Source organism: Manis pentadactyla, chromosome 14, assembly GCF_030020395.1.
Source record: "Manis pentadactyla isolate mManPen7 chromosome 14, mManPen7.hap1, whole genome shotgun sequence".
Taxonomy (NCBI): Eukaryota; Metazoa; Chordata; class Mammalia; order Pholidota; family Manidae; genus Manis; species Manis pentadactyla.
The window spans coordinates 59,717,884-59,731,784 of NC_080032.1; positions in this window are offsets into that span (position 1 = coordinate 59,717,884).

The following is a 13,901-nucleotide window of genomic DNA, read 5'->3' on the forward strand; positions in this document are numbered from 1 at the left end:
GTCCTCTCCCAGGAACGCTGCCTGGCAGTACCAGGCTCCTCTCCTGGGCTTGCCAAGACCAGAGCAAAGGAGTGAGTAGAGAGGGAAAAACATGGCAGGATGTTTTGAAGACTGTGTCCCAAGACACTCTATTTTCCAATCATTCTGCAGCAGATATCGGTTTGTGTCCATTTACAAGAACAGGACTAGGTGCTTTTGCTATCAGAGCATAAGGTGCAGGTTGGTGAGCTAAGAATTTCCGGAGGACATTGTGGGGAAGAGGAAGTAGTGGACATTATTGTGATGGATGAGTGTCTAGACTATTGTGATGGATGAGTGTGCCAGAGTCTCCACCCTCATAAGAATAAGCTTCAGCCTGATGTTAGGCTACCAGTAGGATGGGAAACAGACCTTAGCCAAGCTCCTGAGAGTTGCCTTGCTTTCTAGTATTTATGTCAGAGAGACAATGAGAGGCAAAGGGAGCTGCCAGGGGACACATCTGCCAGGTGGAAAGAATCTTTCTGAATATTAAGTCAAGACAGAATAGAAGAAAGCCGATAGACTCAGGAAGACAGTGTGAGCAAGCAAAGTGACGACCATGGACCCAGCCTCGCTCCAAGCTCAGGAACTCTAACACTTACAGCCAATAAATACCTACTCCACCACTTTTTTTTTTCATGAGTTAGTTTAAGTTGGTTTCCTATCACTTATAACTGAAAGAGTCCTGACTAACCCCAGATGTAAGACTCCATATGCATGAGTGGAATGTGGAGGTGAGTTGAACAGTACAGAGAAGATACTTCCAAATGACTACCAGTCTGTGAGTATGGTGTCAATTGGATACATCTGTTTGAATAAGAACTGATGAACATTCTCTGGGAATCTTATTCAGGTGGACCAGAAGCATTTGACCAGAAGGATTGGGTCAGCCATTATTCCTAATCCCACTATTTTACACTGTGACCCACCAACCACCATCACCACACTGTCCATTCCCCATGATATATGGGTAGGTTGCCTAAACCTCTCCAGTGTGGAAAGTAAGAGAGCAAAGAAAGCCATATATATGCCCACCAACCAGCTGACAGTAAGACTGGTTTTGCTATTGACTCCCAGGAAAAAGGGCATACTGCCTTAATTACATGATCACACACAAATACTGAGTTCCTACCAGGTGTAGGGCATTAGGATAAATCCTGTGACAGAAGCATGGAAGTAGAAAATACTGGTTTATAAAGTTAACTGGGAAGTTTAACTTGCTCACACTGTCTTCCTGAGTTTATAAAGTTAACTGGGGAATAAAACCTAAATAGTGCATATAGAATATTAAAAATATAAATATGTTTGGAAAACGGGCAGTTCCTCAAAAAATTATTCATGGAGTTAACCATTTGATTTCAGCATTTCCACTCCTAGTGTTGTCAGGCAATCCAACTGGGGGAGATCTCCCCATGCACTTGGTGAGACCTCAAGCCGGGAGAGGATTCTTGACTCTGATCAAGTAAGAATTCACAAACAGGTTGATCAAGTGCAGGTAAGAAAGGAATTCATTAAAGCGAGAGTATTAATGAATGGCAACAGCTGTGCAAGAAGTAGAGGGCAAGGATGAACAGAGGGAGGAAAGGGAAGCTCATTGAACTCCTGCTTGGCATAGGGCAAATCCCCTGCCAACTCCTGAAGCCAGGGTCACATGGCATCCAGTGTCTGCTTGAATCTGCATGGTGTGGGGGCTAAGACACTGCTACCCCAGGATTTAGGGGAGCCGTAATGCACTGGATGGAGCGAGATTATGTTCGGAGAACTTCCCAAAGCAAAGAAAGGAGATTTTGGAGCAGGCTACTAAAGAGCATGATTGTACAGCCTCAGTTCTGTCCAGGTCACCCAGTTGATGGGAACTTGTAAGCCCACATCAGAGATCTCAGTAACCCTTCCCTGTTTGTCTGAAATAGAACAGAGAAAGCGAAGACTTGTGCTTAATACTAGAAAATTCAGTGAAATAGCAAAGTGACAAAGACATAACAACCACCAGAGGCAGAGGCTAGTGAGTTCTTGTCTGTTTATGAAAAAGAGTTCAGAGACAAGGTGCAATAGGCCTATGCAACAAGAGAGTTTATTTGATAAGACAGTACACACTCAGATGCGAGTGTGGGCGACCTCAGAGAGGAGGCTCGCTCAGGAGGGTTCGGTTTGGGTGGTCTTATAACTGGAGTTTAAGCAGAGGTGGAATATTCATCAGGTTACGTGGGGTTTTCTCAATATAGGAAAGGGATTTCTGGGTCACCCTCTTTTTGCCCTTAGATGCTCTTCCTCAGAACCGTCATGACCCAAAGGGTATGAATTTTAGTTTGCTAATGAGCATATAATGTATTTTGAGGTGAAGTCAGGGTCAATTTCTCCTCCATGTCTGAACCAGTCAGTTTTGGCAGGTCTGGTATCTATACCCTCTCTCCCCGTCTTCCAAGAACAGTTTACACGGAATGTTTAGGATATAAACAATCATCTAACCGAATGTAAACACTAGCCAAAGTCTCTACCTCCTTCCCTGATCCTGTTTGGTTATCTGCCTACTATAACACTAGGTTATCTACCTAAGAGAAAAGAAAATGTATGTCCACGCAAAAATTGTGCATGAATGTTCACAGCAGTACAATTCAAAATAGCCAAAAGGTGAAAACAACCCGTGTCCATAAATTGAGGAATGGATAAACATAATGTGGTATTTCCATGTAATGGAATATTATTTCTCTCAAAGAAGGAATGAAGTATTAAGATAATAAGAAATATATATTTGGTCTTTGTCCCTGGTCGCTGGCACAGAGCTCCTAAAACCCTTGGAACTCCTAAGTGAAAGAGTGATAGGAGAGTCTTTTGTTATTCATAACAAGTCCCTTTCAACCACACCTGAGTTTATGGTAAAGAGGTGACTCTTTGTGGCCTCTCCAATAGCTTCAGGTTGGGAGTTATGTTAAGACAGAACTATCAGCCCCACTCCCCACATTCTGGGAGGGAAGAGGGGAAGGAGATTGAGTTCAATTGCCAAAGGCTAGTGATTTGTTCAAACATGGCTATATAATGAAACCTCAATAAAATCCCCTAAACAACAGTGTTCAGAGAACTTCCAACATAAGGTACATCAAAGTGCTGGGAGGGTGGTGTGCCATGAGGGCATAGAAACTCATGCCTCCCTTCACCAAATTTTAACCCCATGCAGCTCTTCCATTTGGCTGTTTCTGAGTTGTATTCTTTATAATAAACTGGCAGTAAGAAAAGTGCTTTCCTGAGTTCTATGAGTTGGAGTCATTTAGTGAATTATCAAACCTAGAGTGTTCATGGGCACCTGTGAATCTATTTATAGTTGGTTGGGCAGAAGTGTGAGTAGCCTGGGCACCCCATTTGTGGCTGGTGTCTGAAGTAGGGACAATTTCATGGGACTGAGCACTTAACCTGTGGGGGTCCAACATTATCTCCAGGTGAATATTGTCAAAATTGAGTTAAATTGTAGGACACCCAGTGGTAGCAAATAATTGGTCCTTGTCAGGAAGAAAGAATCTCCCAAGTATTGATACATGCTACATGCTACAATATGGATGAACCTTGAAAATATTATGCTAAGTGAAAGGATCCAGACACAAAAGGCCATGTATTGTATGATTCCATTAATAGTAAATGCCCAGAATAGACCAATTTATAGAGACAGAGAAATAGGTCAGTGGTTGGCAGGACTTGGAGAAGGGGAGAGCTGGGAATGACCATTAATGACCATGGGTCTCTGTTTGGAGTGATGAGAGTGTCTGACAATTAGGCAGTGGGGATGACTGCACAGCTTTGTGAAGATCCTAAAAACCAGTGAACTGTACACTTTAAAAATAAATAAATAAACATTTTGTTTAAAAAAGCAAGGAGAAGGAACATGGCACAGTTATATATGAGAGATTACCACACCGGTTCTCCCTGCACAGAGCTCTTTGAAGCAGGCACTATGCTGACAGACAGGAGAAATGACAGCTTCCAGTCAGCTGACAGTACTTCAGAATCACTGGTTCCATGATAGTGGCTATTTTCAGGCTATTGTCTTAGCGTAGACTAATACAGAAACCATGTTCTATCTTAATTACATAGCCAAATCCTTGCTGACTCCCAGCATTTACTTTCCTCTTACTCTTAAGAAATCATTTCTTATTTTTGACACAAAACAAAACAAAACAAAAACAACAGATATCAAAAGACTAAGGTTGCTGTATTAGTCTGTGTTCTCCTTGGAAAGCAAGGATTGAGACCAAGGCTTAGTAAATGTATTTGGGGTCAAGAGTGAGGGGCAACAATCTCATGCAACTGAGTAGAGTAGGAAAGGAGGGAAAACCAGTGCAAAACGGTCCTTGTGGGAAATTGAGTCTCTGCCTCGTTAGAGGAGCCATGTCGAGTGGCCTCAGAATTATCTCACTGAGATCAGGAAAGACTGGATCCTGACTGCTGGTCAAGGTTTTCCTCCTCATGTGCATAAGTGCTGAAGGGAATTTTTGGGTATCTCTCCCCTCTGTCTGAGTTCTGGGTACAAGAACTATGCCCAAGAGAAGTTGCTCACTTCTCCATGGGATTACCCCATTGGGCCCCCTGGTTCTCAGGCCTTAAGACTTGGACTGGAACTATACTACCAGCTTCCCTGGGCCTCCATCTCACAGCGCATCAAGAGGCTTCTCAGCCACCATCATCATATACTCTCTTTGGTGGCACTGTACTACAAGACATCGAGTACATGTAAAATCAAGCCTGACATGGATCCTTCACATGAAGTTAGGAGAGTAACAATCTGTCAAGCTATTGAGAGATCATTGGAGCTTCATCCTTGGTTTCTTAGATTGCCTCTTCTGGGGACAACCAGCTACTATGCTGTGAGGATGCTCAAACAGCCCTATAAAGACCACCTTAGAGAGAAGAGCCGAGGCTTCCTGCTAATAGCCAGCACCAACTGGTCGCTATGGAGAAGGTGCAGTCTAGGAAGTGGGCCCTCAACAAACACCGAATATGCCAGCACCATGATCCTGGACTTCCCAACTTTCAGAACTGTGAAAAATAAATTTCTGTTCCTTGTAAGCTAAAACAAAACAAAACAAAAATTGGCTGGAGTAAAAGATGGGCCAATTAATAATTTTAAAAACATTATAACACCTTAAATTTATACAATATTAATGTCAAATATATTTCAATAAAAATTCATGCAAAGTTAAAAAACATTGTAGTCAATGAGTGCTAAAAGAACAATAAAAGAAGGAATCATTTCAGGCTGTGGGGGTAGGGCATCATTAAAGAGGCAAAACTTAGATTTGTAGTATTAACATAGCTCTACATAATAGTTATCTGGTTTTGTCACCATATTTACTTAAATATAATATATTTTGCTTATATATTGCTTATAATTTAAGTAATTCCCATTCTTCGTACCTTAGGAGGGAACTTAAAAATATGTAAACATAAAATAAGACTGGGAAAGCACAGTCTTTCAACAATGGTGCTGGGAAAACTAGATAGACACAGCAAAAGAATGAAGTTGGACCCTTGTCTTACTCCTTATGTAAAAACTAACTCAAAATGAATGAAAGACATAAACATAAGTGCAGAAACTATAGAACTCTTAAAATAAAACATAGGGGAAATTTTCATGACATTGTACTTGGCAGTGATTTCTTGCATATCATTAGTATAAGCAACAAAAGAAAAAGTAAATACATTGGACTTCATCAAAATTAAAAACATTTGTGCATCAAAGAACACCATCAAGAGAGTAAAAAGCCCATAGAATGGGAGAAAATAGTTGCAAATCATATACCTAATAAAGGATTACTATCCAGAATATATAAAGAACTCCTCTAATTCAACAACAAAAAAGTACACTATCCAATAAAAAATGAGAAAAAGACTTGAATCGATTTTTCTTCAAAGTAGATATTCAGATGGCCAATAAACTCATGAAAAGATCAACATCACTATTAATTAGCAAAATGCAAATCAAAACCACAATGAGATCAAAATGACATCAAATCCATTAGGATGTGAAAAAAGAAGAAAGGAAAAATGTTGATAAGGATATGAATAAATCGGAAGCCTTGTGCATTGCTGATGGGAAATGTACAATGGTACAGCCATTACAGAAAATAGTTTGGTGGTTCCCCAAAAGCTAAACATAGAAGTACCATATGATCCAGCAATTCCGCTTCTGGGTATACACCCAAAGGAATTGAGAGCAGAAACTCAAACAGATCTTTTACACCTAAGTTCACAGCAGAATTATTTGCAATGACCAAAAGGTAGAAACAACCATGCATTCACCAGATGAATGGATAAACAAGATGTAGTATATACATACAATAAAATAATGATTAGTCTTAAAAAGGAAGGAAATTCTGATACATGATACACAAAAATGAGTCTTGCAGACAATATACTATATGAATTAAACCAGACACAAAAGGACAAATGGTTCCACTTTTTGAGATACTTGGAATAGGCAAATTCATGGAGAGAGATAGTAGATCAAGATTACCAAGGTCTGGGGAGAGATGAATATGGAGTTATGGGTACAGAGTTTCTGTGCAGAGTCACAAAAAAAGTTTTGGATATAGATATTGGTGATGTAGCACAACACTGTGAATGTAATTAATGTCACAGAATTGTACACCTAAAAATGATTAAAATGGTAAATTTTATGTTATGTGTGTTTTACCCTAATTTTAAAAGTACCAAAAAGAAGGAAGGAAGGAAGAAAAAAATGCTGAGATTTCTTCAAAGGGCATCAGCAACATCCAGGGCAAACCTCTACCATCTTAAATTAACAAAGCAATTTTCAGGGGCCTCTGAAAAAGGGAACCAGCTGAAATTATAGCAAGACAGGTACTTCTCACCTGAGTGTCAAATGGGGCATCTCTAGCTGCAGCCTGCTAGTGACAGTGCTTTGAGAAATGTAGTTTCAGGTTGGGCAGTTGGCTAGGGTTACTATGAAATCGAATCCCTGCAAGATTTAGCTTCCCCCTGACTTGTTTGTTTGGCTCCTCTGACAATTGTCGTAAGCTAAGTCCAAGGCCAGATCACCAACTGGCACCCAAAGGCTCAAGAGAGCCTGAAGCACAGTCACGTTGTCTCTTCAGCTTGTGCCACGGGCTGCTCAAATCCTCTGATCCCTGACTATTGGTCCTGCTATATCATCCTTGCTTTTAAAATGTCAGTCTTCAAGCTTCTCTCGGGATTTCCCCCAGAACTGCTGAGGGGGACTTCTGGAACTGTCTTTCTTGTTCTTCCTGTTCAGCACCTGCTATTGTGATTGCCTTCTGAGAGTCACAACAGATGGGTTTTTCTTCCAGTTTCTTTTGGCTGTGGCATACAACCAGCTCCAGCCTATGAGCTCTCTCCACTCTCTTCCTCATTCTGCCTTCAGACTATCTTTGGAGGACACAAGAAGTGCCTGTCCCCACAGCCACCATACGTCAAGGCTTGTGGCGGGCACTCCTGCATTTGGCACTATTTCCCGAGAACTTCCTGCTTGTTCTTTTCCATGGTTCTTCAAGGCTTTGTCTTTTCTCTGGTTGCATCCTGTGGGGAGAGGTTTACCTCCCTCCTGCGAAGGCTTCCACTGGGCAGGATCTCAGATCTACGACCATTTTCAGAGAATTGCGTACACAGGAAAAAGGTTGAGAAATGTTCTCTTAAACGTTCCCTTGCTAAATTTTAATTTTGACATCTTGCCACACAAGTTTTTTAAAATTGTGGTATAGTGCACAAAACATAAACTTGCCACCTTATCATTTTTAAGTGCGTAGTTCAGTGGTGTTGAGTACATTCACAGTGTTGCACAACTCATCTCCAGAACCCTTTCCATCTTGTAAAACTGAAACTCTACACCCATTTAACTTCTCTTTCCCCCTCCCAGACCCTAGCAACCACCATTCTGCTTTCCATCTCAATGAATTTGACTCCTCTAGGAACCTCATATAAGTGAAATCATACAATATTTGTCTTTTTGTGATTGGCTTACTTCACTGAGCACATTTTCAAGGTTCACCCATGTTGTAGCATGGGCCAGAATTCCCTTTCCCTTTGAAGACTGAATAATAATATTCCATTGTGCATATAGGACCACATTTTGCTTATCTATTCACCTGTCAATGGACATTTGAGTTGCTTCCACCTTTCGGCTATTGTGAATAATGTTGCTATGAACATGTGTGTACAAATATCTCTTAAAGACCCTGTTTTCACTTCTTTTGGATGTGTGCCCAGAAGCAGGATTGAGGGATCATATGGTAACTCTATTTTCAACTTTTTGAGGAATTTCCACACTGTTACATAAAAACCATAGAGCATGACTAAATAACCCATGGAAGAAACTGGATTAAAGTGATGCAAGGTGATATAAGTCTGGCATCTTTGAAATTTATCTTCAGTATTTTCTTTGTTCATGGCTTTTCCATACACCTCTTTCCTTTCAGTTTAGTCTACAGAATGAAGATTATACTCTATTTTGAGTGTCTGAGGCCTGTGGTAATAGTCTCTGTTTATGAGCGAGTGCCTTTGAAATCAACAGGAGAGGAAGCAGAATTGAGTAGGAGAAGTTGCGCTGCCTTGCAGGCCTGAAGACAGCCTCGTCCAACCCACAGGAAGCTCTAGAACTAAAATGGTTCTCCAGGTAATCTGCCGTTGGCTGAAACAGTAGAGTCTTCATACCCTCCTTGGTCATTGGCCTTGGGAAGACATGACCTTGAGCTAGAGGGCTCTCTGCAGCTGAGCAAATTCTGAAGCCTGCAGCTGTCAGCCGCATTCCCAAAAGCTGGAGCCACACAGCCATCCTCGAAGGGAGGTATGGGTGGCTTACACCATGTCTACCACAGTAGTTTTTGTGAAAGCCTGCTGAGGGAAGCTTCTAGAAGCACAGAAGATCATGGAACATGGGCACCAGCAAGAATGTGGTAGTGCTAGTACAAGGTTTATTTATTATTCACTGTGAGAAGAAATGTCTGTATGTGGTGATTAAAAGCCCAGACTCTAGAGTCAGACTACCTGGTTTTGTAATTCCCAGCTCGGTGGCCTCGGTCAGGTTATTTGACTGCCTTGTGCTTCAGTTTCCTCTTAGACTAGAGGTCATACTAGAATCTATCTTATAGAAATGTTATAAGAATTAAGTGAGGGGGAGAACAGTGTATCACAGAGAAGGGACATAGTGGATCTCTGGCAACTTGCTGCACTGATGGACAGTGACTGCATTGGGGTCTGGGTGGGGACTTGATAATATGGGTAAATGTAGTAACCACATTGTTTTTTCATGTGAAACCTTCATAAGAGTGTATATCAATCATACCTTAATAAAAAATTAAAATTAAAAAAAAAAGAATTAAGTGAGTTAGTCTATATAAAGTGCTTCAGAAAATGTCATGCCCAGAGCAAGTGCTTTATGTGTATGTGTTGTTATAGTTTTATAAAGGCTTTGAATGAAAATAGGGATTTTAGAACTTATGGAAATAGTGGGAACCTGGAAGGAAGATGAAGAATTCAGAGAGCTGGGTATAAAATGAAAAATGAAAATGAACAAGAAAGCACTAGGGGGTGAGAAATGAGATACAGAGAGAAAATCATAAAAATGGGGGAAAAGGCGTCCAACTGAACATTAAAATCAAAGGGTAACAAATTGAACAATTTGAAGAAGTAACTGGGGAGTTGGTTCTCTGAATATTTAAAGGATCCTTCTTGTAGCAACATTGCTTCTGATCCCCACTTCCTCTTCTTTCAAGCCATCCCTCCTTCCTCCTACTCACTTTTTGAGTCCCAACCCCCTACTGACCAATTACTATAAATTACACTACACATACAAATACCATGTGCTCTATTAATGAAACGTGAATGTTGCCATAAAGCAGTTGAAGCAAAAGACGAGACAGAATCAGGACACAGAAGACAAGTATAAGCACATCATTCCATCAGTGGTGACTAAAAGCAAAGCAAAGGTGCTGTCAGAGAAGACATCAAAGCCAAAACCCAGGAGCACCATGCGCTCAGCCCTTCACATGTCCCAGAGGAAAAACTTGTAACTGTAGGAGTGTGATAGACTGGCTCATAGCACACAGTACCAGTCTTGATTCTGGAACAGACTGAAGACTGTGACTTTCATATATGTGTGAAAATCACACACTTTTCAAGATAGAACAGAGAGAGAAACAGAGAGGGAGACAGTACCTTTGTATACTTAATTGACAATGACCTTTAATTGTTTAATTTAAATGAGAGCCCGGCCACTATCCCATCCATGTGAGCTGGACCTCTCCTCCTCAGACATTTTAGTCTTGCAATGCTTATGCTGAGGACAGTGGGATTCCGTAGGGCTGACCCCTCCCAAACTTGCTAGAAAGGAATTCTTTTTGTTAAGCATGGTCTGTGAGCTGGGCCATTTATTTGCATTCATAGTGTGTGTGTGGTTTTGCACTGTATTGGATGTGAGATTTCTCTCCTAGTTTCCAGGCATAATAGCACATCTCTGAGAAGTGGCTAAGCTCCTGAGAAAACTCAGAGGAGACCCAAAGGAGAGAAGCAGGAACGGATCCCCAAGCGCAGAGCTCATCTGCAGCTGCCTGCCCACAATGGGAGCATTCTTTTCATCCGTGCATCAGGACCCATTGTTCTCTGCTTATAACTGGAGTGAGATAAGCAGCAGTTGTGAGGCCCCTGCCCTTCCTCCTCCCTGGCCTGGGTACTGCATGTGGGAAGCCTGGCATTAGTGCAGAGGGTTCTGACTGTTCTGGAAAGATAGAGTTGGTGAAGATAGGGGCATCAGATTCACTCTTTAAACACAAACTTTTATCTGCAAGGAGGCAGTAGGAGAAGACTGAGATGTTACAATAACAGCTATCACTAGTATTTTCCTATACTCTGCATATGAAATAACTAGAGAAACATAGTTTTGTATATAATTTACATACATATATTTATATTTGCCAAGCCTTTATATAGTCATTGAGTCCATTTTCAAGTTTTTCTCCTTTTTTTTCTTAACCTTATTTTTGTGGCTCTTTCCTCCACCTTACCCATATTCCTTACATTATATAGCCAAATCTCATTTTTCAGGGTAGTTCTGTTCTGTGAAGTCACTGGGAACACTGAATTAGGGAATACTGAAGCATGGCTCCTAGGGGAAATACAGGGTTAGGTTCCTACAAGTCTCTGGCCACACTTCCATCATTTCTGTGCATTTCTGTTTAAAGACATCTTATTTAATATATATTGTTGATTAATTAACATTGAATTCATGGCAACAGCACTCTAACTCATGCCTGAATAAAGCTTACTTACACACACATTTTCTTTGTAAGACACATCATAGCCTTCTTGCTCATAAGAACAATCGAAGACACTTCAAGACTATGCTTGGAGGACTTTTTAAACAGCAATATCACCAACAAAAAATACAGCACTGTTAAAAACATGGCACTACACAGATCTTGAATAGGACACTTGTTGACAGAATGACAGCTGAAACAAGTGGTGGAACATCACCTTGTGGGATATCAGCTGAGAATGGGCACATGCTTTGGGCAACTCAGATTTCTCGCAGCTTTGCACATGTCTGTGTATGACTTCAAGAGCACTGCTAAGATTGGCTTTCAAGTTACAAATTTTAGCGAGTAGACAAATTCACAAATACAGAATCTCATTAGTGTACACATTAGCAAACGAGCATGTTTTGTTAGTGAAATCAAGAAAACATCATTCTATCAGCTTTTAAAACATAGAGAATTCTATTCTAAGGACACTGGGATGTGCTAGCCTTCACCTACAAAAGTGGCATTGCCGCATTCCCTCACTCTGCTGTCATTAGAACATGTGCTGGGAGATGATTTTCCACTACTGGATATGTATTAGCTCTAAGCCAGTGATCCTCAAAGTATGGCCCTGGATGGACTGGCAGCGTCAACATCCACTGGGAACTTGTTAGAAATGCAAATTCTTAAATTGCACTCCAGGGCTTCAGGATCAGCATCTCTGGGAATGAGGCCCAGCAATCTGGATTTTAAAGAGCCCTCCAGGAGACTCTGCAGGGCCCTCAAGCTTAAGGACACTGCTCTTAGCCATGCAACACATCTGGCCCCCTGGTGGCTAATGGTCTACAGCAGGCCTGATTCATTGTCGTTCAGTGTGAAAAAAGCCAGGGCTTGATAGAAGAACTGGGGTCAAATCCCACTTCTGCCTCTAATAATGGGGAGACCTTAAGTTGCTTAAATACTCTGACCCTCCAGTTCCCTTAACTGTAAAATTGTGGAGATTAAAAGAAATAGTAGATGAGAAAGTGCTTAGCACACAAAAGACCCTCCATAAATGTAAATGTTCTCCTAATGCTGTGCCTTTCACCATTCATTCTTGAATAAGACATAAAAGGTGAAGGAAAACTTTCCAGGGAAAACAAGGATCATTTTCATTATTCTTTTTCTCAGTCTCTCTCTTTTCCCCTTCTCTCTCTCTCTCTCTCTCTGTAAGGAAAGCTGGTACTCTAGTTTCAGTGTAGCTATAGGGGGAAAAACATGCCAAAGTCCTTCAAGAGTACTCAGCCTATTTCACTGAGTTCCTTTACCTTAATATACAAATAAAAAGTAAGTACTCTGGACTCATGCATTCTTCCTATTTCCCTTCTATCTTCTGTCTCCATCAAGCAACTTCTAGTTCTGCTTTTCTTTTAGCCTAAGGAACTAAGAATTCCTTTCAGCTGATTTGCTAGGATCCTTAAAGACTTTACTTGAAAAATGGGTGAGCGCAGGCTAGTGCCAACCACCCCTCCATCTCCCCCAAGACACAGCTGAAGGACAATTTGGGTCTTGACTTGCCGGCCCCTCATTCTGAGTCATGTAATCATTAAAATCAAAATAGAGCCCAGCAAGTAGTGTTCAGAGATTATAATTTTGCATATTGAAGGGTTTTTTTCTTTGAAATTGCATTTTTCGCTTCCTCCCTAGGACTGTAGTTCATCTTCTTTAGCTGCCTCAATGACACTATCTTCCTGTTTTTAAACTGTGGGAGTCATCTTGTAGACCAGCTATTGCTGCCAGTGTATAAAATAGTTTGTCCCAATCTTGATTCCCTCTCCCTGAACATTGGTAATGTTCAATAGGTTTACCCACACTTACAATGAGAAACAGGGGGTTACAATCTGAGAATTTTAATGGGGAAAAAAAAAGGGAATTTGGTGGTAAAAATCAACTGCCCTATCCTAAGCCAGGGAAATGCCTTATTACAGGTTTCCAGATATCTCATAGCCTTCCTTAGTCCAAACCACCTTAATTTTTTTCATACTTCAACTCAGTCTCTGTTTCAGCGAGATGAGTGTGACAGCCATGTACTTCCCTATGCAATTTCCTTCTCTGAAAAACAGAGCTGGAGGAAGCTGAGACCCAGAAAGGAGAAATGATTTATCCAGACCATATTTTGGACCAGGGCTCTTGAACCAGTGTCATCCTTCTCATTCCTACTCCTAAGCTATTACTTCAGGCCTTCTCCATTACCCCAAACCTTGCTTTTTCCTTTCTACCAAAACCTGTCTTCAGACCTTTCAAATCTGTCTTGAAAATTCATCTCCTTTAAGGAAATCAGAGCTTTCTGCTCTTCATCTGGTTCTAATCACCCATTTACTCGAAGATCTTTCTCTTCTAGGCATGGAATTATTGACTTACAGTCATAGAAATTTCTGACTTAGAGGATCATCCCAATTTTCATTGAAAAAGACCCCAACTCACTGAATCACTAGTCTGAGATCACTGGGCTAGTTTAGGAACAAAACCAAGTCTGGAACTCAAGTATCTGAGTCCTTAGTTCAAGATTCTTTTCTACTGCATAAATATATCCATTTGTGCTTCCTTTCTCTGTTCATATCTGCATGTTTTTCATGAGGTCCATCCTTC